Source organism: Coenobita brevimanus, chromosome 52, assembly GCF_032717465.1.
Source record: "Coenobita brevimanus isolate Jiangsu-jjx chromosome 52, ASM3271746v2, whole genome shotgun sequence".
Taxonomy (NCBI): Eukaryota; Metazoa; Arthropoda; class Malacostraca; order Decapoda; family Coenobitidae; genus Coenobita; species Coenobita brevimanus.
The window spans coordinates 40,566,134-40,593,748 of NC_137005.1; positions in this window are offsets into that span (position 1 = coordinate 40,566,134).

A 27,615-nucleotide genomic window follows, 5' to 3' on the forward strand; every position below is an offset into this window, starting at 1 on the left:
ACACCAGAATCATGGAGATTTCCATTTCTCATCCTTATTCCTTTTCCCTTCCTACTTTATCTCCTTCCCTCCCTTCTCCTCCCATTTTCCCTTCGCTTATACCACTACTTTCCTCAGTCTCCTTTGCTTCCCCTTTGTGTTCCCTTCCCTGCCATGAGGGTAATAAAAAAAAAAAGTCATCTCATCTTTCTTCTAGTTTATCTCGCTTCCACTGTCTTCACTTACTACTCCACCGTTCCGTTTTTCCATTCTCTCATTTCCCTTCCACTCATGCAACTTGCGGTCCAAAGTTTCTCCACCTTTGTTTACTTTCTCTTCCCAGTTTGCTTCTCTTTTCGTTTCTTCTCTTCCCATCCCTTTCAACTTCTTCAGTCCCCTCCCTCCTCATTCCCTTTTCTTTTCTCTTCATCAGATATCCTTCAGCCCTCTTCCCTTCCCTTTTCTATCTCACCAATAACCTTCAACGTCCTTCCCCTCTCGACCATCACTTTCCCTTTTCTCTCTATCCCTGCCTGCCGTTGTGAATTACCCAATGACCTCCACAGAAACTGTGTGTTCCTATTAACCCCAAGCTATAAATGCCTTTGTTGTGGCAGTTATCGGGATATTGGTCTCGTATATTGGCACTGGCTCCACTACTTACCACCGACATTTTACCTTTTCCTTTAATTATTCGTCGCACGCTACACCCAAGCCAGCACATCATTAAACTGAATCAGGCAAATCATAACAGAATACTCCAGGCTAACTCGTCTAAAAAACTATAGTAAACCGAGTCTATTAAACCTAACTCTTATTACTTAACAGAAACTGAATAAAGCCAGGCATAATTAGCATAATTATAACAACCCTTTCAATACGATGACACTTCTTGTATTCTATTGTCGGTACTTTTATGCGATTTAATGCTGCTTAGGACTGATTTTTCAAATTGGAGATGGAAGGTGTTGCCTTCATTAATCCCGTTGTCACCGGAGAACTCACCTCAGCTGAATATAAATCGTGTGATGCCAGCTACAACAAGATACAAAAAGACGTCACTGTATAGAAGGGCTGAAATGGTTTTCAGCACTGAAGTATATCTACCAGGCTTCTAGTGTTTTCCATTTCTTCCTCAGTGATGTTCATTTTCTTTCTTCAGTGATTTCTCTATCTACTCAGGATGTTCCAACAGGCTGTCAACCTCCGTACGGCAAGATTTTCAAATCTTTTTCCAATCAGACCTGCATGATGAGTGAATGGAAGTTCGGCTCGTGTAATTAGGCACGCTGATGAAAATTTATCTTAGCTTCTTATGTTAGTTTCTGTATCAAAGTCTTACCCACCTGGTTCATCATCATCATCATCATCATCATCATCACTGTCCTCTAAAAATTCATCCAACCTCAGATGGAACGAGGTAGGGGTTAGAAACAAAGAAAGAGATCAGTCAGGAAGGAGTATCATCATCATCACCACCATCATCCTAACCCTGATACTCAGCTACGCGGCTGGGTGTTCTGGGATTAAAAATCAAAGATTATTCAGTTAATGGGGAGAACATCGTCACCATCATCATAACTGTAACTCTCACATAATAGACGGGATGAAGTATGGTCCAGAAACAAAGGGAAAGCATTATACCTGTAGAGAACCATCAAAGACCGCCCAATCATCCTAATTTCAGTCATTAAGCCAGATCAAAACTACTTTATCTTCACAACAATCACAGTCAGTATAATTCTTCCAATGAAACAATTCACTATTTTTTTTTTTTTTAATATCAAGACTTCGTATTAATTCCTGATATACGGACATTATAGACTGAAACCTAGAAAAGACGTATTTCTAACGAGAGAGAGAGAGAGAGAGAGAGAGAGAGAGAGAGAGAGAGAGAGAGAGAGAGAGAGAGATGGAAGACTACGACTAAGGTGGAATATACAGTCCTTGTCGTTTCAGCACAGCGTCAAAATATAAACTGTATATAATAGTCAGCGGGCAACAAGAATAAAGCTGTTAAGATTGTGAAGGTGAAACTATACTCATTTTTTTTTTAAATTATTGAGGCGACGATGCACCTGACGGGATGGTGATGATTGGCTGAATGCATCAAGGCCAAATAACATCGTTGTATTTCAAATAAAATACCAGGTAATGTGAATCGAAACTTATTTACTAACTCAAATTTCTCCCTCAGATATATCTTGCATTCAGCCAATCATCACCAACCTGTCAAGGGCATTTTCGCCTCGATAAAAAAAAAAAAAAAAGTGTAGAAGAGCAAGAATAATTTATAAATGACATCTTCACAACAAGTTTGATTAACGAAGGAAACAAAAATACAAGCAAGGGAGAAGTGGTGTAAGAAATAGTAAAGTCCCGAGCCTTCATTAGCAGAGTGTCATATCACCAAGGACAATGCCACTCCACAAGCAATTATACCCACTCTCGCGGTGTGGGTGTGTGTGTGTGTGTGTAGTTCACCGGGTCGGTCAGGATCACATGATGGTCGTGATCGTCAGCTTTTACCCTCCCGGAAGGAAGCTGAGAGCTCATATAGTCCGATCTAAGGGCAAGGCTGTGACCTTCACACACGCACAAACCCGTCCCCTTGCTCAAGGGGGACAGAAACCACCCACTTCGTCAGTGAAACTTTTCGCAACCTGAGCGAGGCGCGAACTCCCGACTACCAGATGGCAAGCGAGAACGCTACCGCTGAGCCAGTGTGTGTGTGTGTGTGTGTGTGTGTGTGTGTGTGTGTGTGTGTGTGTGTGTGTGTGTGTGTGAAAATATTTCCGACACTAACCGAACTTGGTGGAACGTTTGAAGATCAGGGAAGGGGATGACCCATTGTTTTAGAAAACACTAAATCATAGGTCAAGGTTATAGAGAAACGTCAAAGTTTCACTTAGCAAGATCAATTTAGCAGTTTTTTTATCCAGTTTTAATATAATGTTTTAGAAGGACTGAGAGTAAAACAAGAAAGAATGAAATCAGTACTGCGAACATCAGTCAAACTTCAATGTCACAGGCAATCCCTGAGTACTCCTTGTTGTTACTGTATTAGTGTTAACTGTAATATTCAGCTTATACAGGATCACAAGAAGTGAACGGATGAAACAAGAAGCAGTGCCAAAGCACAGCAAATCCGTCCCCGGCAGTCATTTTAGTGCTGACGTTTAAACACAACAGGATATCTAGTCAAAGATGTCGCTTATCAAATTTGGAGTAAATAGGATTAAAATTGAAGATATGCCCATCTGAAATTTTAGGCCCGACCCATCTGACATTGATCCCCCTACCGCTAACTAAGGGTGACCCCCTTGATGTAATGCGGCATGTTATAGGATGCAGATTTGAAAGATGGACCTTTAGGTTTTGGTTTCATGTCTATTGAACGAATTTGAAAGGAGTTATGGCAAAAAACGATTTTAACCCGTCCCCGTTTCTTTACTTTTGGGAGGCCTACAGTCTGAGCCTTGGCCCAGTGTGGCCCAAAACTTAATCAGGTGTTCAAAAGGTCACAGCCCATCATCCCTGTAATTTCAGTCAAGATCGCACCAGTAGCTTTAGCGTAAAGTTGTTAACAGACAGACAGACAAACAAACAAACAAACAGAAACAGACACATGGAGTGAAAACAATACCCGTACCTAACCACCCCCGGGGCGGGGACGGGTAAAAAGCGATACCCAATCCCTGGAGTCATTTCTGAACTGATTAAAATCATTTGCAGACAGCAAAATGTATAGTATAGAACATGCCCTCGTATTAATGTTTATAAAATGCGGGAAAAATAAACTAGAAAGCATTCAGAGAGCGCATACCTCCGCCTGTGTCATTGCCATAAAAAAGGATCCGGTTCCGGATCCGTGGAGATGTGTAGAATACATGGGATTCGGATCCGCTCCCAAATTTAAGCAATTGTTTCTTGACCCATGACCCACTCTCCCACAAAATTTTACTTAATTCATTGAGAACTTTTGGAGATATTGTGCAGGATACATAGAATCCGGATCCGGATCCGGATCAGCTGCAAAATTAAATTTTTCTTCCTTGGCCCATGGCCCAACCTTCCACAAAATTTCACTGTAATTAATTGGAAATTTTTGGAGATTATAGTGTGGACAAAAAAAAAAAAAAATCAGATAAACAAACAAAGATAGGTGAATAAAAAAAAAACTCCTCCAACTTCGTTGGCGAAGGTAATGAATAAAACAGTTCAAGGAAGAGAGAGAATAAAGAAAATAAAAGGATGGAGGGGGGGGGGGAAGCTTAACCTAAAAAAAACATTGTCGTATCTAGAATGGGAAGCGAGAGTAAGGTAATGAATCATTAATAAGAAAAAAAAAACGAAAATAAAATAGAAATGAGAGGCGCCATGAAAGATAAAGTCCCTGGCGTCCCATATAATATACCTCACAATAATGTCACCCCAGATTAATTACCAGTCATAACCTCGTTATCTAAAGTAAATTCTGGCGTTATCTCCCTGATATTAATATTCAGTGGAGATAATGACGCTACTGTAATGGCTGGCGTATAAAAACTATCAATAATTACCATGTCATAAAGGAATTGCCAATAAATTATTTCCAACACGCTAACTTATTTTCCACAAGGGTACACTGGCGCTGACGCTGCCTGATTAACGTCTGCATAAATTTAGACGGGTATTTTAGGAGTGTGGAGAGGGTGGGGGAGTGGAGTCTCGGACCATCACTTAGTGATGGCCAAGGTAAGGCTGCAAAGAAAATGGGTGAAGAGACGAAGGGGAAGACAGGAGGAAACAGCTCCTGTGAGAAGAGTGGAGGAAGTTGCAAGATAGTGAGAAAATGGCAGAGTATAAGAGCATAGTGGAAGAAAGATTAGGAAGGTATGAGCTAGAGCAGATGGAAGGGGTGGAAGACGTATGTAAGATATTCACGGAAGAGATAGGCGCAGCGTGTGAGGCGGTTTGTGGAGTGAGGAGGAGATGCAAGGATGTGCAAGGGACAGCATGGTGGAATGATGAGGTGAAACGAGCTGTGGAACAAAAGAAGAAGCCATATAGCGAATGGCTAGCGAGCAGAGGTAGGGGAGAAGATGAGAGAGAGAAGAGAGAGGTATTTGTGAGCAGGAGAAGGGAGGTGATGAGATTGGTGAAGGAGAGTAAGAAGAAAGTGGATGAAGAGTTTGGGAGGAATCTGAGTGTGAAATGGAGGGAGAGTAAGAAATTATTTTGGAAGGAGGTAATGAAAAGTAAGACAGTGTGAAAGGGGAAATAGTAGGGGAGTGAAAGATAGGACTAATAGATTGTTGGTGGAGAAGAGAGAGAAATTGAGGAGATGGAAGGAGCACTTTGAGGATTTGTTGAATGTAGAGAGTGAGAGCAGTGAGAGTATAAGTGGTTGGGAAATGGCTGGGAGAAGAAGAGATGAGAGGAGGGAGGAAGAGATCAGTAGGTCGGAAGTAGTGGAAGCGATGAAGAAGATTAAGCTGGGAAAGGCCCCAGGAATTGATGGAGTGTGTGGTGAAATGCTTAGGTATGGGGGTGAGATTGTTGTGGAGTGGATATGGAAGTTGTGTAGATTGGCTTGGGAAGAGGGAAGGGTTCCAGAGGACTGGAAATCAGGTATAATTGTTCCTTTATATAAAGGAAAAGGGGAGAGAGAAGTATGTGGTAACCATAGGGGTATTTGCCTTCTTAGTGTGACTGGTAAAATATATGGTAGAATACTCATTGATAGGGTTAGGCATATGACAGAGGAGCTAGCTGGAGAAGAACAAGGGGGATTTAAGAAGGGAAAAGGGTGTGTAGATCAGATATTTGTTCTAAGATGTTTAGTGGAGAAGTATCTAGAGATGGGAAAGAAAGTGTATGCTGCCTTCATGGACTTGGAGAAAGCTTATGACAGAATAGATAGGCAAGGTATGTGGAAGGTATTAAGAATATATGGAGTGGAGTGGAAATTGTTGAGTGCTGTGAAGAGTATGTACGAAGGAGCTTGGGCTACGGTGCGAGTGGATGGTGAGCTGAGTGAGTTCTTTGATCTCAGTGTGGGATGCAAACAGAGTTGTGTGATGTCTCCATGGCTGTTTAATATATACATGGATGGGGTTGTAAAGGAGGTGCACGGTAGGGCAGTGGATGTGGGGGTGGCTCTAATGAATGAGGGCGAGATTTGGAAGATTTCGGTGTTGCTGTTTGCTGATGATAGTATTGCTGAGTGAAGATGAATGGGAGTTGCAAGGTCTGGTGAATGAATTTGGGACAGTGTGTAGGAAGAGGAATCTGAAAGTTAATGTAAACAAGAGTAAATTTATGGTGTTTGAGAGGAATGAAGTCACAGAATGTACAGTGAGGTTGGATGGTGAGGATATGGAGAATGTGAGTGCATTCAAGTACTTGGGTAGTGTGATGAGTAAGGATGGAACTTTGGGGGATGAAGTACGTGAAAGGGTACACCAGGGAAGGAAGGTTGTTGGTTCACTGAAAACAGTGATGAGAAATAGGGAGGTCAGTATGGAAGTTAAGAAGTCACTGCATGATAGTATTGTGATCCCTACCCTGACGTATGGAAGCGAGGCGTGGACCTTGCAAGAGGGGAACAAGTCAAGAGTGAGAGCAGTGGAAATGAGTTACTTGAGAGGAGCATGTGGAGTGACGTGGAGGGACAGGATGACGAATGAAGAAGTGAAGGAACGTTGTGGGGTGGATGTGGATGTGGTTGAGAAGATTAGGAGAAATACACTGAGGTGGTTTGGACATGTGGAGAGAATGGAGAATGAAAGACTGACTAAGAGGGTGTATGCAGGTGAGGTGGAGGGAGGGAGAGGGAGGGGTAGACCGAGGATGAGGTGGAGTGATGGAGCTGAGAGGCATATGAGGGAGGGGGAAGTGAGTTGGGGGAGGGTAGTCAAATAGTGGGTGACAGAGCGATTTGGAGGCGTTTTGTCTGCGGCCAGCCTTTGCGGGATTAGGGCATCGGGCTATAGATAGATGGATAGATAGATTTTAATTGAAGGAAAAAAAAAAGCTTGAGAGACTGCCAAAAACGTCCTTTCCAAAGAAACCTGAACATAATTAACGTAAGAGAGAGAGAGAGAGAGAGAGAGAGAGAGTCGCCCTTAATACACTGGAGGCTGGTGTGTGTTCAGTCAGGCCCTTTGATATTTACGTCCGCCATGGAACTCACTGTAGACTGAACCCGTTTTATTATTATTGTTATTATTATTATTATTATTCTCACATACTTCTGAAAGTGTTTTCCGTGAAACAATTTTTGCCCCACACACAACGGTGGCCAAATACAGTGCTAGTCCCTCAACGTGTCACTAACTCACCCACTCCTTGAGTTACTGAATCAACTTAAAGAATGTTATCCAGGCCTTATGGGAGTGTGTTAGGTAAGCGAATCTCTACACAGTTGTAGACCTCCATCTGCTCCAGGTTCCAGACAGGATGGGACTCCCAAGGGACCCCCCCCCCAGGGAAGCGGCATCTCGGTTTGCTGGGCCAAAGCTGTAATTTACGCATATACAGTTTATTTTTATTGTGAACCACGAGATTTTGCAAAGGGATTGACTTTTACGCAAGCCGGGTGTAAGACAGGACGGCACCCTCTGATGGTAATCATCCACGGAGGAGGGGTGGGAGTAGGAGGACGATCCCAGGTGGTCCCAGACAAAGCTGTTAGACACGGTCATAATTTTAAACTGAAAAACAAAAATTATAACTCGTGGTAGACTTTCCTGAAGACCAGGTTTTTGGCAGTGATCCCTAATGGTGGGGAAGAGCGGGAAGAGCAGCCCCAGTGGCCTCGGTTATAGTCGTTATGCACAGCGATAGTTTTTTCATCTACGAACGAGAATTAAGCATAATGGTAGACTTTCTCTTGAGTCAGGATTTACGTTGTGTGAGACATCTGAGGGTCGGGGGTTCGCGTCCAGGGCTCCCAACGAAAGCCATTACTCAACACCATAGTTGTTAACCTTGGAACATGGAATATGGCAGAGATTTAGATCTACACTAATTCTATCAGGATTTTATGTGCATAATGGATACATGGATCAGAGAGAGAGAGAGAGAGAGAGAGAGAGAGAGAGAGAGAGGACCTAAGTGAAGTCAGTATATCACGGCTGAGAAGAGAATAGGTCGAAGTTATTGTTATCCGTCATCAGGTGTGGATCATGCCATCTGTATTCTGGCATAACATGATGGTCTTTTAAAGGCACAGCTGAAGCATCATCATTCCACCAGTGAGTTAATCAACCAAATCAAACATTTTATATCAGAATGTTTTCTTGAGTTTTGTGCTTTCCCTTCTTGTGTTTCTGGATCCTACCAAAACTCCATGCCTTAGCTAGTATTTATGGTTGTGACGAAGACGACGACGATTATGAAGTTTTGCAAACGTGAGCCATCTAGATTTTGCTGACCTACCAACCAGAGTGCATCAGCAACATATAAATGGTTCACGTTCCACATAATACCCACTATTATTCGTTATCACTTTGCCGTGCTACAGTCCCAAATCCTGGAAGTAACCGCATAGCCGACACTTTAGAGAAATGTGGAGAAATAAAATATTACGAAGCAGAAAAGAGCATTTGAAAAATTAGAACCATAAGGCGACGCAGAGGTCACTTCATTGCAAGCACGGTTTAAAGTCAGTATAAAAATTTAAAGTATATCTTGTTAAGTATACACACAAGCGCTACAAACACTACATGAAGTATACACCCAGTTGTTAGCATCGTTTCTATAATCAGTACACTATCACAGACTTATGTAGTATAATAGCCTTTAATCTGTGACAGGGAACGATAGAAACAAAATTACGTTTGGCCATGTGTGCAGTTACACCTCCCCTCCCCCCTAAAACAGTCACTTATTTGGCTTCCCTCTTAAAGAAACCCAGATGTGCCCGATTACAGGTCAAGCTGTTTATAGCATTGTTATTAATAATGCTATACTTTATCACACTAAAAAAACACATGTCATACGAGCCCAAATGAAACCTTCGTCACACACGGTAAAATGGTTCACAAGTTGAACAGAAGCCTGGCAAAACATAATTCTATGATTATATGTAAACATGTCCAACATATAAAGAACGACATGTGTATGCCGGCGTCCATTTATCTTTGTTTGTTGGTTGATTTGTTAGCATGTGTGAAAAGCAAGACATTGGGTAGTCATGTGAACAAACCAATGCTTTCCTTTATGTTAAACACAATCCAAGCAGAAAAGTGTACAACTTACAACTGGCACAGTCTCTTATATGAAGAAAAAGATAGAGGAAATCGTGTTTGTTTTTCGTTTCAAATATACGTAACAAAATTCAAGCAAAATACATTTCATTTATTCAGTACGACTGACAGCCATTGTAGTTAAGCCTTATATACTTTCAGCTGAACTTTTTCAAATGTATCATAGGCAAATGTTGGAAAAAATTATTTTCCAATAGTTGATCATGAAGTATTCCTTGGACTTTATTTTTCATGTGAACGATATTAAAAACCAGGGAAGAATGTGCAAGTGCTATTATTACTGAGAAATTGTCATCCCAGTGTTGATGGTGTCTGAACGGAAAGAAGAGATATAATATTTCACTTACACTCCTGTGGTTGCCGTTTGCATTCCCTGTGATGTAATATGAAATGACCGTATTTTAATACACCCAAGCAGAACTGGTAGTGTTTCCTTTCCTGTGGTACCCTATGTCATACGTTAGTTGTCTTGTAGTTTTCTAGACGTGCACGACTGCATAATACTAGCCAGGCTTAATCGTTGTTGTATATGATTACTGCATATTATTTTTTAGAAATATGCCTACACACACACACACACACACACACACACACACACACACACACACACACACACACACACACACACACATAATTATAGATAGATAGATAGACAGATAGATAGACAGATAGATAGATAGATATAGATAGATAGATAGACAGACAGATAGATAGATAGATAGATAGATAGATAGATATACCGGAATGTATATATTGCGGTGATCCGTATTTTGACGTTATAAAAAAATTTATCTCTGATCATGTGAAATTAGTCAATCTTCATAAAAAATAAATTGGGTGAAATATGAAGCAGATACAATAATATTTAGAGGTGGCTCCAGTGTATTAAATTTCGCTTCCTCTTTTGAAAGCTTATAGTGAACCACTGTGCAGTCTTTGCACTGGTCAGCGCACATGTGCTGGCTGCACTGAACCGCTAAGACTGATAATGCAGTACAGTTCGGTATGGATTATTTTCTATTTAAATACGGTATGAAATTATGATACGATATTTCCCTTCAGGTAAGGTACAGTCGTTTCATATACGGATGTATAAGATAGGAGTAGACTGTAGCACCAGTCGAGCAGGGCAGTACTCCCGAGGTGGATGGAAAGCTGATGACAGGGAGTGCTGGAGCTCCCGTTTCATCAGCCCTCAGGACTAGTTCCTGACCATCCCCCTTTGCTGAACTTTTTCAGTGTCTCAGTTACACAGAGAGTAGGCCAGCATGCTCTCCAGTACAAATTTCTCTAACTATCTTCACCAAACTACATGCACAGTACACACTACACTTCCTATTCAAAATTCACCAAAAATGGCGTCGATTCATCAAGCCTCGGAGTCCACAGGGGGGGGGACCAAAAATGCCCCCGCCATCCGCCCCTCTCCCAGTGATGACTCGAGGTGCCTGGAACCACTGTCTGACTCTCTTCTTCTTCATTTCTGCAACATTCGCGGCCTTTCATCTAACTTTCGCTCTGTTGAGCACCACCTCTCCTCCTCTAAACCTCACCTTCTTTTTCTAACGGAGACTCAGCTGTCTGAGGCAACTGACAGCAAACCCTTTTCTGTATCCTCCTACTTTCTCTATACTCATTTCAAAGCCAAAGGTGGCTGTTGTGTATATATACGCAACGACTTATCTTGCTCTCGTGTTCCTGAACTTGATTCTTCTGAATTCTCCACACTCTGGCTTCGGCTTTCCTGTCATTCTCTGACTAAATATATCTGTGCTGTTTACTTATCCCCTAATTCTACTGACTATCAAAAATTCTTCGACTATCTTACTTCTACGATGGAACACATTCTATCCATTTCTCCTTTCTCTGAAATCTCCATTCTTGGAGATTTCAATGTTCACCACCACCTTTGGCTCTCCTCTCCTTTCACGGATCCACCTGGTGAACAAGCCTACATCTTTTCTATCCTTAATGACCTAGAGCAGCTTGTACAGCACCCTACCTGTATCCCTGACCGCCTTGGAGAGAGCTCCAACATACTTGACCTCTTCATTACTACTAATCCTGCTTACTCTGTTAATCTTTTCTCTCCGTTGGGCTCCTCCGGTCACAACCTTATTACCTTAACCTGTCCTATCACTCCGGTACGGCCTGTGGACCCTCCAGGGAAACGTCATCTGTGGCATTTTGGAGCCGTGGACTGGGAGGCCCTCAGGCAGTACTTCTTTGATTTTCCCTGGAATGATTATTGCTTCCATGGCCGTGAGCCATCTGAGTGTGCCTTGCGCATTACGGAGGTTATTATTTCGGGCATGGAAGCATACATTCCTTTCTCATATCCTTTGACTAACACAAGAAAGCCTTTGTTTAATCACGCTTGTTCTAATGATGTCTGCAACAAGGAGAGGGCCTACAAAAGGTACCGGAGCCAACCCACCCCTGAATCACATCATCTTTACGTTTCTGCCCGGAATCGTGCTAAGTCTGTTCTTCGCTCTGCTAAAAATAATTTCATCCATACTAAGTGCTCTCAACTCTCCAACTCGAATTCTTCCCGCTCCTTCTGGCACCTTGCCAAAAATCTTTCTAACAACTTTACCTCATCATCCTTCCCTCCTCTTTTCTACTCTGGTGATTCTGTAGCTATTTCTTCTACTGATAAAGCAGATCTCTTCACATAGGCTTTCTCCTCCAATTCCACCTTAGACGATTCCGGTGCTGTTCCTCCATCACTTCCCCCCTCTGACTTCCTCATGGCTGACATTAAAATTTCTTCAGTAGATGTATTTTCTGCCATCACTGGCCTCAGTACTAACAAGGCATATGGGCCTGATGGGGTCCCTCCTGTTGTTCTCAAGAACTGTGCTTCTGTGCTTACACCCTGCCTAGGCAAACTATTTCGTCTTTGTCTGTCAACTTGTACCTTTCCTTCTTGCTGGAAGTTTGCTCTCATTCAGCCAGTCCCAAAGAAGGGTGACCACTCCCAACCCTCCGACTATCGTCCAATTGCTTTAACGTCCTGTATTTCAAAAGTTTTCGAGTCAATTCTCAATAGAAAAATTTTAAGGCATCTTTCCTATCACAACCTTCTTTCCGATCGTCAGTATGGGTTCCGTCAGGGACTCTCCACTGGCGATCTTCTCACCTACCTTTCAGACTCCTGGTCATCCTCCTTTCGGGACTTTGGCGAAAGCTTTGTCATTGCACTTGACATCTCAAAGGCTTTCGATCGAGTCTGGCATAAATCTTTAATTTCCAAACTGCCCTCCTACGGTTTCTATCCTTCTATCTGTGCCTTCATCGATAGCTTCCTTTCTGGTCGTTCTATAGCCGCTGTTGTAGACGGCCATCGTTCTTCTCCTAGATCTATCAACAGTGGTGTTCCTCAGGGCTCTGTCCTATCACCAACTCTCTTTCTTTTATTCATCAATGATCTTCTAAGCTGTACATCTAACCCAATCCACTCATACGCTGATGACTCCACCCTTCACCTTTCCATTCGGTTCCCGCAACGCCCATCTCAACAGTTACTTCAACAAACAAGGGATGAGGCTATGGCACACGTAATGTCTGACTTGGCTCGTATCTCTGACTGGGGTAAAAATAATATGGTTGTTTTTAATGCATCTAAGACTCAGTTCTTACACCTATCAACGTGACAAAATTTTCCACAGGTATACCCACTAATGTTTAATAATATTCAGCTTAATCCTGCATCATCCTTGAACATGCTTGGGGTTTCATTTACTCGGGACTTATCTTGGAAAGATCGTATTACATCTCGTGTAGAATCTGCTTCCAAGAGATTGGGTGTGCTAAGCCGACTCTGCTCTTTCTTTACCCCTGCACAATTGTTGACTCTATACAGGGGTTTTATCCGCCCGTGTGTGGAGTACAACTCTCATGTGTGGGGAGGCTCCCCACATACAGCTCTTCTCAATAGGGTGGAGTCAAAGGCTTTTCGTCTCATTAACTCTCCTCCTCTTACTGAATTCCTTCAACCTCTGTCTTTTCGCCGCACTGTTGCATCTTTATCTCTTTTCTATCGCTACTTTAATGGTCACTGCTCCTCTGAACTGTCTGCTTGCATTCCTCCACCTCTACGACGGGCGCGTAGCACCCGTCTGGCAGCAAACTCTCATCCCTTTTCTGTCCAACTCTCTAATGCAAGAGTTAACCGTTACTCCCAGTCTCTCATTTATGCGACAGGTCAGCTCTGGAACTGTCTCCCTCTGTCTGTATTTCCTGCTGCCTATGATCTCCAGTCTTTCAAACGCAGTGTGTCCATGCATCTCAAAATGATCGGATCTTGAATTTGGCTCTCTATTGTATTTTGTTTTTCTCTTGGAGGAAACTGTTACTGCGGGCTCATGGCCTTTGGTTCCTTCTTCCTCGCATTAAAAAAAAAAATACCAGACGGTTGCCTATTATATTAATACCAAGGAAAACGGCTGTCACCATAAAAGAGGCGTTTAAATCAGATATGGTCCTGACAATTCACTGGGACTCCAAGCTGGCTTTTGATCTCACAGGAAATATACATGTGAATAGGGTGCACATTTTGGTGTTGACCATGTGGAAGAAGCTGCTGCAGATATTACAGCTACCCAGTGGGACTGGCAAGGCCACCTACAGACGAAACACTGAGCAATGTTATCTACCAACTTGAGATGGATAGTATGGTCCATGCCATGTGCTTTGACGCAGTTACCTCCATCACTGAACGGCCATCAGGGGCTTACGTAATTTTGGAGCAGCTACTGGCAGATATCTTTTACACTTCGGCTGTCAGCACCATATGCTGGAGTTAATCTTGGATGCCACTTGAAGAGAATGCCTGGGGCCCACCAGGGTACAAGCAATCCTCATTATCAAGCGTCCCCAAGCAAAATGGCTGTCCATTGACAAAACAAAGTACAAGGACGCCTTCTCAGACGAGTTCGCTGCACTGAATTTCACCGTATTCAGGAATAAAGTTGTTGCATTCACTGTCAAGTAACTGTGGAACCACCAACCATGTGATGGTTATCACAAGCATCCGCAGCTAATGATGCTCTGTATGGGAAGCATACTGCCTCATGGGACCAGGTTCCAAGCTTCTTGACCTATGCATCATGCATACAGGATGACATTACAGACTCAAAGTTCTTAACTATTCACGCCATAGTTTCACTGGAAGGCAAGGGAAGCCCAGAGACTCCGAGACCTCAACATTTTTCTCACAAAGATTTGCCTCAAAACTTGGTTTCTGGCACCAGTGGTTCCCTACGCAGCTAGGAACAACCTTCATTTCGTTCAGCACCATCATGCATACTCCCAGTGAAATATCAGTGCAGCCACGCCACGCAAGATGACTAGATATTTATGGTACCTATAGAAGGACTTGCCACTTCTCAGTCTCTTTGATCTAGGTATGGAGGCGAACGCAGAGCAGCTTAAGCTGGAAACCAGCACAAAACGAGGGAAAAGATGACCGATGAAAGCAGGCAATAATGGGCCATATCACAGAGGGACAGAAGACGTTCGTCAATTTGGTTAAAAGTGCAGAAAAAGTGCTAATAACCCTGTATTTCCTGGATGGATTCCTGACTAAAGACACTGACAAATGGAATAAAAGGTATATTTTGGGACTGCAAGAGCAATCATCCTCTCTCAAGCAACGACCAGCAACCACGCAGGCCGAGGCGTCACGATGTTATAAGAAGCGACACAGTTAGGGCAATTTCAAAATGAGTTGTCGAACAGAACCGGAAAAGCTCCCTTGATGTCAAGAAATGAATACTGCTGATAAATAATCGTTGACATACTTCCACTGTAACCATGATTCCCTGGTGCAGTATTTAAGATTGTCTGTATTTGATGAATATGTATGAGTGTAATAAAATCTGGCCTTGAAACAAAGTTGAACTAATTCCCTGATTAGTGCTTGAAACATCCAGTACGCCAGGCTCACGTACATCATGGTTCTAGCAGGGACAAACTTTGATGCCTTTAAACAACCTCTAAATATCAATATTCTCTGTTTAAATTTCTCCCAGGATACTTATTTATAAAAAGGAGCACTTTGAAGGAATGAGGTATAAAGATGCTCTGATATGAAAATTTCCTCCTGCGTGTGTGTGTGTGTGTGTGTGTGTGTGTGTGTGTGTGTGTGTGTGTACTGGGTGTTTCAGGACCTGGTGATGTAAGGGAGGCTATTCTTGGGCTAATTTTGAGTAAAAAATATTATATTGTCATGTGTCTGATTCTCTGCCGTTACAGAAGATTGCCGGTAACTGCAACTCTGTATGGGTTGAAAAATGGACTCAGGTTGATGTGCCTCCTCCACTTTTTGAAACTCAAAATCAGCCCTATGATCACTTCCTGCACGTAAGTCCTAGGACACCCTATATATAATTATAAATGGCTGAAATTCAAGAGATCTTGAATATTTCTCAGCAATGAAAATTCCCTTTATATCCTTTTAACTATCTCCAGCGACCCAGTCAAGTATTTCCTTATTCAGCCAATGAAGAATTCATCAAGCTCACTTTGAGGTATCTGCCCTGTAAATCAGAATGGCACGAAATCGTTGTTTGTAACATAAATTCCGGAGATAACGATGGTGATGTACAGTACGTCAATATCGCCCTGTGTGTTTGCATCTCAGTGTTGTTATGACTATAAACTCAAGTTATATCAGGTGCCGCAGCTGTCAGTATGTTTCAAGCAGCAGCACGAGGACGTCCTTCTTATTTTATTCTTCTTACCATTAGATGATGTTCTCGGCTTAAGAGAAAAGTTTCGAATTTAAGTGGCTTGATGTATTCTTTATCAATTCATTCACTTCAGACTGTCTCCCCTAAACTGAATAATATCGCCTGGAGAGAGCAGCATGAAATAAACAAAAACGTGAACCCAAAGTGTTTAACACGTTGTATGACACTAAGCAGAAAAATGCCGTAGTTTTTTCGCAGTCTGAGTTTAACATTAGATTCTTCTTGCAGAGGGGAATGTGAATATAGTGAAAAAAATTATAAGCTTATACCTAAGACATATGTGTGTGTGGACAGATGACTCTGTGTTAACCTACCGTAGCTTCAGTAAAAATAAATGTATTTCCAGTTAGAGATTTTATTTGTTTGAAGCTTGCTACAATATCAATCCATGGAGTCCAATTTAATTATAATTCTGAAAACTGCGTTTCAAAATTCTATCAGGGAAAAGAATTTCTATGAAATACCGGTGGTAATTACAAAGCGATAGCGGTGTTGCCACAATCCCGGGATAAAAAGAAAGAATTATATACTTTTAGATTACTTTTCTTACAATGGCTGCAGTTCGTAACCCGTCTAGTAAATAAAGAATAAAGTTCAGTAAGAAACAATAGTCAGAGAAAGCAAGTCCCGCGCCCACCAACTTGTCTAAGGCATGGATGTTTGACTATGCCCTGTGACCTTGGCCTTTGACTGATTTCTCTCAAAACTGAGTTACTTCACTCTTACCTTACCCTCAACCCTACCACCAAGTTTGGGTGAAATCATATCAAACCCGTCTGGGTCAATTCGCCCAATAGATTGACATTTAACTGAATGCCTTCAAAGCTGACGATCATAATCGTTCTAAGCTGAGCCTTCACACAAAAACTGGTCTGCATTGGCCAAATTCTGTTTTATATAATATATATATATATATATATATATATATATATATATATATATATATATATATATTATATATATATATATATATATATATATATATATATATATATATATATAGATAGATAGATAGGGAGATAGAGAGATAGAGAGATAAATAAATAGATAGAGAGAGAACGATAGATAGATAGATAGATATATCGTCCCAGCTTCGGTTGGGATAGGCCGGTCCTGTAGTGGACACTCAAACGGCTGATGAGTGAGATGATATATATATATATATATATATATATATATATATATATATATATATATATATATATATATATATATAACATCATCATCATCCGGACCTCCTTTCCCATCCAAGGGCAGGGTGAGGAGTAGCAATGTCTAGACAGCCCAAATTTGCCCAATCCAATGGACCACGCATCCAATCACTCATCATTCAAGCCCCAGGAATCCTTGCTCCATCGGATGCGCCAAAAAACATTCACCACATTCTGTAGCTTCACATAAACGTATCCGACTGAGACAATTCGGACACGCCACATTAAAAACGGGTGCCAAAATCCCTGATCATGCACTTCTCACAATATTCATCCAGCCAGCTCGATCTCTTGTCAGTTCCCTTGCCTCACCGACTTCCAAACCTCTCTTCCTCACGCACTCATCCACTATATCTCTCCACCTTCTCCTTGGCCTACTTCGCCTCCTCCCTGCTTCAAATTCGCTTGGATATGCCTTTTTCACCACTCTATCGTTATCCATTTTCTCCACATGACCATACCATCTCAGCACACTCTCTTCGATTCCAGTGTCAACAGACTTCCTCACTCCGCATCTTTCACGAATCACATTATTTCGTATCCTATCCACCCTCTTTACTCAATATACATTCCTCAGCAGTCCTCATCTCCTCTGCTCTTATTCTTGACTTTTCATTTTCATGCCACACCATAGTCTCACATCCATACGTTGAAGTTGGCACTAACACTCCTTCATATAAGCCTCGTGCAGCTGCAACACTCAAGCCTCTGTTTCTTATCAAGGCCTTCATTGCACAAGCTACTTTTCTTCCTTGTGTCACTCTACTTTCCCCTTCTTTTGCACATCTTCCTCTCTCTTTTATCACTGTACCTAGGTATTTGAACTCTCTTACCAATTCCAGTCACTCTCCATTCACTGTAACATCGCACTGGGAGTCACCTTCTCTCTCAATAACCATCACTTTACTCTTGTCTATATTTACTCTCAAGGCACGACGCTCACAGACAGCAATACTCTGCACTAGCCTACCAAGTTCTTGTCCGGTACTTGCAAGGAGTACTGCATCATCAGCATTCATCAAATCTCAGATATTCCATCCATCACCATTCATTACCAACGCCATTCCCATCTCCATGATTCGTGTATTTACTTCATTCATCACCCCATCCACATATCTATCTATCTCTATTATATATATATATATATATATATATATATATATATATATATATATATATATATTGAACAATCATGGGGACATCACACAACCTTTCGGACGCCCACACCGATCGTGAACCATTCGCTTAGATGCTCATTAACCCTTCAACATGCTTCACTACCATCATAAAAACTCTTGACGGCACCTAGCAACATACCATCTACACCGTATATGCGCAAAACTTTCCACATTCCTTCTCTGTCCACTCTGTCATATTCTTTTTCTAGATCCATGAATGCCATAAACACCCTATGGTCCGTCTTCCAAGCCTTCTCTGCTATCTGTCTCACTGCAAATATTTGATCCACACATCCTCTGCCACTCCTAAAGCCACCCTGTTCATCACTCACTAGGACTTCTGATGTCTCTCTTACTGTCTCTAGAATAATTCTTCCATATATCTTCCCTACCACACTCAATAAACTTATTCCACGACAATTCATACAATCACGTCTCTCACCTTTATTTTTGTACAGGGGTACAATCACAGCCTTTTTCCACTCTGCAGGCACAGTTTCACTCATCCATGCCTTCTTACATATCTCCAACAAGTACTTCATTCCACTCGCTCCACTACACTTAATTATCTTTGTATACACCTCGTCAACCCCAGCTGCTTTCCCATTTTTCAGCCCCTTCACGGCACTCTTCACCTGAGCTAGTGTCACATTTTCTGGCACTGCATTCCTTCTCCGCACACCCCCAAAACCAATCATGTTTACAGCCGCTCTGCTGTCTGTATTCCTATTCATCAGGCTTTCAAAATATTCTTTTCATCTGGTCATTACTTCATCCCCTTGGGTTAATAATCTACCACCTGCATCCTTCACACCATCACATTTCTCTCCGCCTTCATTTCTACATTTCCACACGTCTTTCCAGAATAACTTTCTATTTTCAGAGTAGTTTGCATTCGTTTTTCTTCCTAGATCATCATTTACCTCCTTATTTTCCTCTTTACTACTCTCTTCACGTGCTTCTTGCTCTCAATATATTCAGTTCTTATTTCAACTGAACCCCTGTCCTGTAACCAATTTAGCCACTTCTTCCTCTTTTCCTCCACTGCTATCTTAAACTCATCATCCCTCCATGCCGTACCTGTCTTTGTTGTTACTCTTGCCACACCACACACCGCTTTAGCATTTCTAACTAATTCCTATATGTATTCCCAGGCTGTCCAGATCCATTTCATTCAAATTCATGGATTCTTATCCTCCCCTACTTTGGTCCTGTATTTATCCGCCATTCCTTATAATAATCTATCTATCTATTGCCAGACGCCCCAATCCCGTTTGGGGTGGCCACAAACAAATCGCCTCCACGTCGCCCTGTCCCCCGCCATTTCACTGTCCTGCTCCCAACTCACACACCCCTCTCTCATATACCTCTCCACTCCATTCCTCCATCTCATCCTGGGCCTCCCCCTCCCTCTTCCCCCTTCCACCTCACTCACATACACTCTCTTCGTCAGTCTCTCACCCTCCATCCTCTCCACAAGGCCAAACCACCTCAGTGTGTTCCTCATAACGCTTCCTATCACATCCACATCCACACCACAACATTCCTTTATATCCTCATTCGTCAGCCTGTCTCTCCATGTGACTCCACAGGCTCCTCTCAAATAACTCATTTCCATTGCACTCACTCTGGACTTGTGTCCTTCCAACAACGTCCAAGCTTCACTTCCATACGTTAGAGTTGGTATCACAATACTGTCATGTAGTAACTTTTTCACTTCCATGCTCACTTCCCTGTTTCTTATCACTGCTTTCAAAGAACCAGCAACCTTTCTTCCCTGCTGTACCCTTTCAAGCACTTCACCCTCCAAATCTCCATCCTTACTCATCACACAACCCAAGTACTTAAACGTACTCACATTTTCCAATTCCTCACCATCCAACCTCGCTGTACATTCACTGACTTCACCTCTCTCAAAGACCATCACTTTACTCTTCCCTACATTCACCTTTAGATTCCGTTTCTTACTCACTCTCCCAAACTCATCCACCAAGCCTTGCAGCGCCCCTTCGTCTTCACTCAACAACACAGTATCATCTACAAACAACAGTACAGGGAGTTTCCAAACACTATCCTCTCTCACCAGGGCCACTCCAACATCCACTACCCTACCTTGTACCTCTTTTATTACCCCATCCATGTACAGATTGAACAACCATGGAGACATGACACATCCCTGTTTCAACCCAACCTTCAAAGAGAAAAATTCACTTAGTTCACCATCCACACGCACTGCAGCCTTCGCACCATCATATATACTCTTCACAGCATTCAACAACTTCCCATCTACTCCATAGATTCTTAACACTTTCCACAATTCTTGTCTATCCACCCTGTCATATCCTTTCTCCAAATCCATGAAAGCCGCATACAACTTCTTTCCCTTCTCTAGAAGCTTTTCCACTAAAGATCTAAGAATGAATATCTGATCTACACAACCTCTTCCCTTCCTGAAGCCTCCCTGTTCTTCTCCTCTGTTCTTTCTCTAACTCTGTCAATAAGTATCCTACCATACACTTTTCCTAATATACTAAGAAGACAAATGCCCCTATGATTACCACACACTTCTTTTTTCCCTTTTCCTTTGCACAAGGGAATAATTATACCTGACTTCCTATCCTCCGGGACTCTACCTTTCTCCCAGGCCAATCTGCACATCTTCCACATCCATTCTACTACTATCTCTCCCCCATGCTTCAGCATTTCACCACACACTCCATCAATTCCTGGGGCTTTCCCCAATTTAACTTTCTTCATTGCTTCCACAACTTCTATCCTACAGATTTCTTCCTGTATTCTCACCTCCCTCCTTCTCCCAGCCATTCCCCAGCCACTTATACTCCCATTACTTCCATCCTCTATGTTCAACAATTCCTTAAAGTGTTCTCTCCATCTGCTCACCTTTTCTCCCTTCTCCACTAGTAATCTACCATTTTTATCTTTCACTCCCCTACTAACCTCACTTCCACCCTGTCGTCTCTTATAATGATAATGATTATTGTTATTATTATTATTATTATTATTATTATTATTATTATTATTATTATTATTATTATTATTATTATTATTATTATTATTGTTGTTGTTCTTGTTGTGGTTGTTGTTGTTATTACTTGTTTTAACATTACGATATTTCAAAAGTATTTGGCCTAGAGCCTTAAATCTTGGTCAACTAAGTCAGACAATTGTCCTCTTTTTTTGGCCACATATCTTGGCATACTGTCACCCGGATCTCTGGACATTGCCCGTATCAAGGAAAAGCGAGTCATCCACGCTATCTCAATAGTCGCTTAAGCTAGGAAGCTGAAACTTTGCAACAAAATAGCGTTAAGGCGGACGCAGGCCGGAAGGGAGTATGGTTCCATTCAGGTGATTATTTGCTGAGATCATCTGGGGTCAGACTGTGAGATTTTTCCCGATATTCCCGATATCACCCAATTTTTCATGAAGGATTAAAGCTAGTGCCACCAAACATGATGGGTTTATAGAGTGTAACGATCTAAGGTGACATGCACAAGGTCAGTGATCTTGACCTCAAGGTCTCTTTATAGCTCGGCTTCTACTGTAGTACGCTATGGCTGAGGGAAGCTTTTCTTTACCAAAACTGTCCTTGGAAATTCTATAGTGTTCTAATTAATATTATTGTTATTATTATTATTATTATTATTATTATTATTATTATTATTATTTTTATTATTATTATTATTATTATTATTGTTGTTGTTGTTGTTGTTGTTTTAGCAATAATATGAACAATTACAAAAACAACAGCAACAACAAAAACTGTAGCTTAAAGAACAACAGCAGTAAAAATATAATTATTGTATTTAAATAATAAAAATTATTATTTGTGGTAGGTGGTGGGCGACCATCATCCACTCGCTTGATGTAGTGCTGCCTACTTCTTCCTCAGCCTTTATCATCTTTTTTTTCCTGTGCCTGCCCTCCTCTCTTCCTATTTCTCCCATCTTTCTTGTCATTTCTAATTGCTTTCCTCTCCTTTACAGGTGGCTTTACATTGAGTGACAAGCCAAATGGTTTCCTGTAAGCCAAGAAACCATTTACAATACTGGGTGGTAACCATATAACTAAATCATACGTGCTCCCTACGTGTCAACAAGTGGGTTGGTGGAGGGTTAGTGCCCCTCCCCGTAAAACAAATAACTGAAAGTCAAATGGCCACCCCTTACGGGATTATGGCGTCTGGCAATAGATAGATAGATAGATAGATTATTATTATTATTATTATTATTATTATTATTATTATTATTATTATTATCATTATTATTATTATTATTATTATTATTATTATTATGGCAGTTGTTTAAGAGTGCTGTGGTGGGGCATGCAGAAGAGGTGTGTGGTGTGAGACGTGTGGGTGGTGGTGTAAGAAAAGGAAGTGAATGGTGGTGCGAGGAAGTAAGTATGGCTGTGGCTGAGAAGAGACGTGCATATGAAGTGTGGCTGCAGAGGAAGGATGAGATGTCATATGAAAGGTATAAGGAAAAGAGGAATAGAGCGAGAAGGGCTGTGCGTGATGCTAAAGTGGCAGCGGATGAGAGGTGGGGTAGGCGGCTGACAGAGAATTTTCAACAGAATAAGAAAATGTGTTGGAAGGAGGTGAAAAGGGTGCGAAAGGGAGAGTCTGGGAAGGAAGAACGAGTAAAAGCAGAGGATGGAAGGATGTTAATTGAGATGGATGCAGTAAGGAAGAGATGGGCAGAGTATTTTGAAAGATTGTTAAATGTAGAGGAGGAAAGGGTGGCTGAGATTGGGGCGGATGGAAGGGTGCAGGGAATAAATGTGTTGGGAGAGTTGAATGATCACGAAGGAGGAAGTGGAGAAGGCAGTAAAGGAGATGAAAACAGGGAAAGCTGCAGGTATGGATGGGTGTGCTGTGGAATGCCTGAAGGGTGGTGGAGTGACTATTGTTGACTGGTTAGTAAGATTGTTGAATGTGTGCTTTGAGAAAGGTATGGTGCCAATTGACTGGGCAAGTGCTTGTGTGGTCCCGTTGTATAAAGGCAAGGGTGATAAGTATGAATGTACTAGCATTACGGGTATAAGTCGGTTGAGTGTTGTAGGTAAGGTGTATGGTAGAGTGTTAATTATGAGCGTTAGAGAGGGTACAGAGGGAGTGATTGGTGATGAGCAGTGTGGCTTTAGGAGAGGGAGGGGATGCGTTGATCAGGTGTTTGCTGTGAGAAAAAGTGTGTGAAAAGTATTTAGCGAAAGGCAAGGATGTGTTTTGGACATTTATGGATTTAGAGAAAGCGTATGATAGAATTGATAGGGAGGCTTTGTGGGCTGTTTTAAGATTGTATGGACTTGATGGTAGGTTACTAAAAGAGGTGAAAAGTTTTTACGTAAATAGTAGAGCGTGTGTAAGAGTGGGAAATGCTGTGAGTGATTGGTTTCCCCTGAGAGTGGGGCTGGGACAGGGATGTGTGATGTCGCCTTGGTTGTTTAATATTTACATGGATGGTGTTGTAAGGGAGGTGAATGCAAGAATTTTTGGTGGAGGTCTGAGTCTGGTGAATGTTGATGGTGGAGAGTGGAATCTGAAGCGGCTGCTGTTTGCAAATGATACTGCACTGGTGACTGATTCAGAGGAGAGATTGAGACAGTTGGTAGAGGACTTTGGAAGGGTGTGTGAAAGGAGGAAATTGAAAGTAAATGAGAATAAGAGTAAAGTGATGAAGTGTACGAGGTTGATAGATGGTAGGGGGATGAATATAGTTTTGAATGGTGAGTTGCTTGAGGAGGTAGATTGTTTTAAATATCTAGGGTCACATGTTGCTGTGGATGGAAGAATAGATGCAGAAGTGAAGTTTAGAATAAATGAAGTAGGAAAGGTGCTGGAAGGAATGAAAAAAAGTGTTTAGATGTCGTTCGCTTAGAATGGATGTAAAGAGAAGGCTGTATGAGGGTGTTGTGGTACCGACTGTGTTATATGGGACTGAAACATGGAATATGGGTGTAGCAGAGAGGAAAAGTTTGAATGTAATGGAGATGAGGTGTCTGAGGAGTATGTGTGGAGTGACGTGTATGGATCGGGTGCGAAATGACGAAGTGCGAAGGAGAACTGGAGTTGTTCGGGAGATGGCTGGTAGAGTTGAGCAGAGGGTGTTGCGATGGTTTGGGCATATGGAGAGAAAGGATAATGAGCGACTGGTGAAAAAGATAACTAGATCTGATGTGAGAGGTGTAAGGCTGAGAGGAAGACCACGAATAGGATGGATGGACAGTTTGAAGAGAGCGCTGGATGTGAGAGGGATGTCTGTTAAGCAAGGAAGAGTGGCTGTGCATGACAGAAATAAATGGAGAGAAATTGTGAATGACTAAGTGATGACGCAGCCCTGAGGGGATATTCTCCCGCATTTGGTCTGATCAGCTAGTCAGGTCAGGTGCGGGTAAGGGGATGGGTCTGTTATGATGTGGCAGGGGTAAACCAGTTCTGCTGTCGGGCCCTGCTGCCGATGTCACTGATTGCATTGCGCAGTTGACCCTTGTGCGGTGTGGTGCGGTGAGGATCTGTCCGTTCTCCCCTTTGGGGCTAAGATGCGAATGAATGTGTTGAATGGATGAGTAAATGGGGACTGTGTCGTCCTGTCTCGGCTACCTCCCTTTCCTTGGGGGAAGCAGCCTAGGTATATAGATAGATAGATAGATTATTATTATTATTATTATTATTATTATTATCTGCCCCCCGCCCGGAGGGGCTCGGGGAAGAGTATTGTTTTCACTAGGTTTGTCTGTTTGCTTGTTTCTGTCTGTCTGTCTGGCTGCCAGTTGACACCTTTCAACGAAAACTACTGATGCGATTACGACTAAAAATACAGGTATCATGGACTATGACATTCTGATCACCTGATTAAATTTTGGGCCAAATTGGGCCAAGGATCAGGCTGTAGGCCCCAAAACGTAATATATATATATATATATATATATATATATATATATATATATATATATATATATATATATATATATATATATATATATATATTTTTCTCCATAACTCTTTTCAGATTTGTCATATCGACATAAAACCAAAACCTAAAAGTGCATATTTGAAATCTGCATCCCATAACATGCCTCATTACATTAAGGGGGTCACCCCCTGGTTGGCGGTAGGGGGATCATTGTCAGGAGGGTCGGGCCTAAAATTTCAGATTGGCATAAAGTCGTCAATTTTCAGGTGATTAACTCCAAGTTTGATATGTGACATCTTTGACTACTGTAGATATCCTGTTGTTTATACGTCAGCACTAAAATGATTGCCGGGGACAGGTTGCTGTGCCTTGACACCGCATCGTGTTATTATTGTTACTGGGAGGGAGGTGGAAGGAAACAGAGGTGAAATAGAAATGTGCTTTATTCCCGGCTGGTTTAGTTTATGGCTTCGTCAGGGGTGCCCATGAAGTAGCCACAATCTAAACTAACCGGGAATAAAGCTCACCTCTATTCACCCGTGTTTCCTTCCACCCCCTTCCCACACGTGACATAATGACTCTACATTATCATTGGTATTATTATTATTATTATTATTATTATTATTATTATTATTGTTATTATTATTATTATTGTTGTTGTTGTGGTTGTTTTTGTTATGGTTGTTGTTGTGGTTGTTGTTTTTGTTTTTATTATGGCTATTATAGCAATAATATGAACAACTATAAAAACAATAACAAGAACAACAATGGTAAGTAAAACAACAGCAGTAAAAGTAGAGGTTCCCCAAGGGGATAATCACACCAGCCGCGAGCCGATACATTTTTTTTTTTAATGCTAGAAAGAAGGAACCAAAGGCCACGAGCCTGCAATACTGTTCCTTCCAAAAGCAAAACAAAATACAAGACAGCCAAATTCAAGATCCGATCATTTCGAGATGCATGGACACACTGCTTGTGAAAAGCTGAAGATCATAGCTAGCAGGATATACAGACAGAGGAAGACAGTTCCAGAGTTGACCTGTTGCATAAATGAAGGACTGGGAGTAACGGTTAACTCTTGCATTAGAGAGTTGGACAGAAAGGAGATGAGAGTTTGCTGCTAAACGGGTCCTACGCGCCCGTCGTAGAGGTGGATGGACGCATGCAGACAGTTCAGAGGAACAGTGACCATTGAAGCAGCGATAGACAAGAGATAAAGATGCAACAGTGCGGCGAAGAGACAGAGGTGGAAGGAAGCCAGTAAGCGGAGGAGAGTTAATGAGACGAAAAGCCTTTGACTCCACCCTATTGAGAAGAGCTGTATGTGGGGAGCCTCCCCACACATGAGAGTTGTACTCCACACAGGGGCAGATAAAACATATGTATAAAGTCAACAACTGTGCAGGGGTAAAGAAGAAACGGAGTCGGCTTACCACACCCAATCTCTTGGAAGCAGATTTTACAAGAGATGTAATATGATCTTCCCAAGACAAGTCCCGAGCGAATGAAACCCCAGGCAAGTTCAAGGATGATGCTGGATTAAGCTGAACATTATTAACCATTGGTGGGCACTCCCGTGGAAGACCCCGTCTGGCTGACAGGTGCAAGAACTGAGTCTTTGATGCACTAAAAACAACCAGATTATTTTTTACCCCAGTCAGAGATACGAGCCAAGTCAGACATTAGGTGTGCCATATCCTCATCCCTTGTTTGTTGAAGGAATTGCTGAGATGGAGGTTGCGGGAACCGAATGGAAAGGTGAAGGGTGGAGTCATCAGCGTACGAGTGGATAGGATTAGATGTGCAGCTTAGGAGGTCATTGATGAAAAAGAGGAAGACAGCTTGGGATAGGACAGAGCCCTGAGGAACACCACTGTTGATAGATCTAGGAGAAGAATGATGGCCGTCTTCAACAGCGGCTATAGAACGACCAGAAAGAAAACTATAGATGAAGGCACAGATAGAAGGATAGAAACTGTAAGAGGGCAGTTTGGAAATTTGAGATTTATGCCAGACTCAATCGAAAGCCTTTGAGATATCAAGTTTAGTGGCAAAGCTTTCGCCAAAGTACCGAAAGGAGGATGACCAGGAGTCTGAAAGGTAGGTGACAAGATCGCCAGTGGAGCATCCCTGACAGAACCAATACTGACGATCAGAAAGAAGGTTGTGATAGGAAAGATGCTTTAATTTTTTTTTGTTAAGAATTGACTCGAAACCTTTGAGATACAGGATGTTAAAGCAATTGGACGATAGTTAGAGGGTTAGGTATGGTCACCCTTCTTTGGGACTGGCTGAATGAG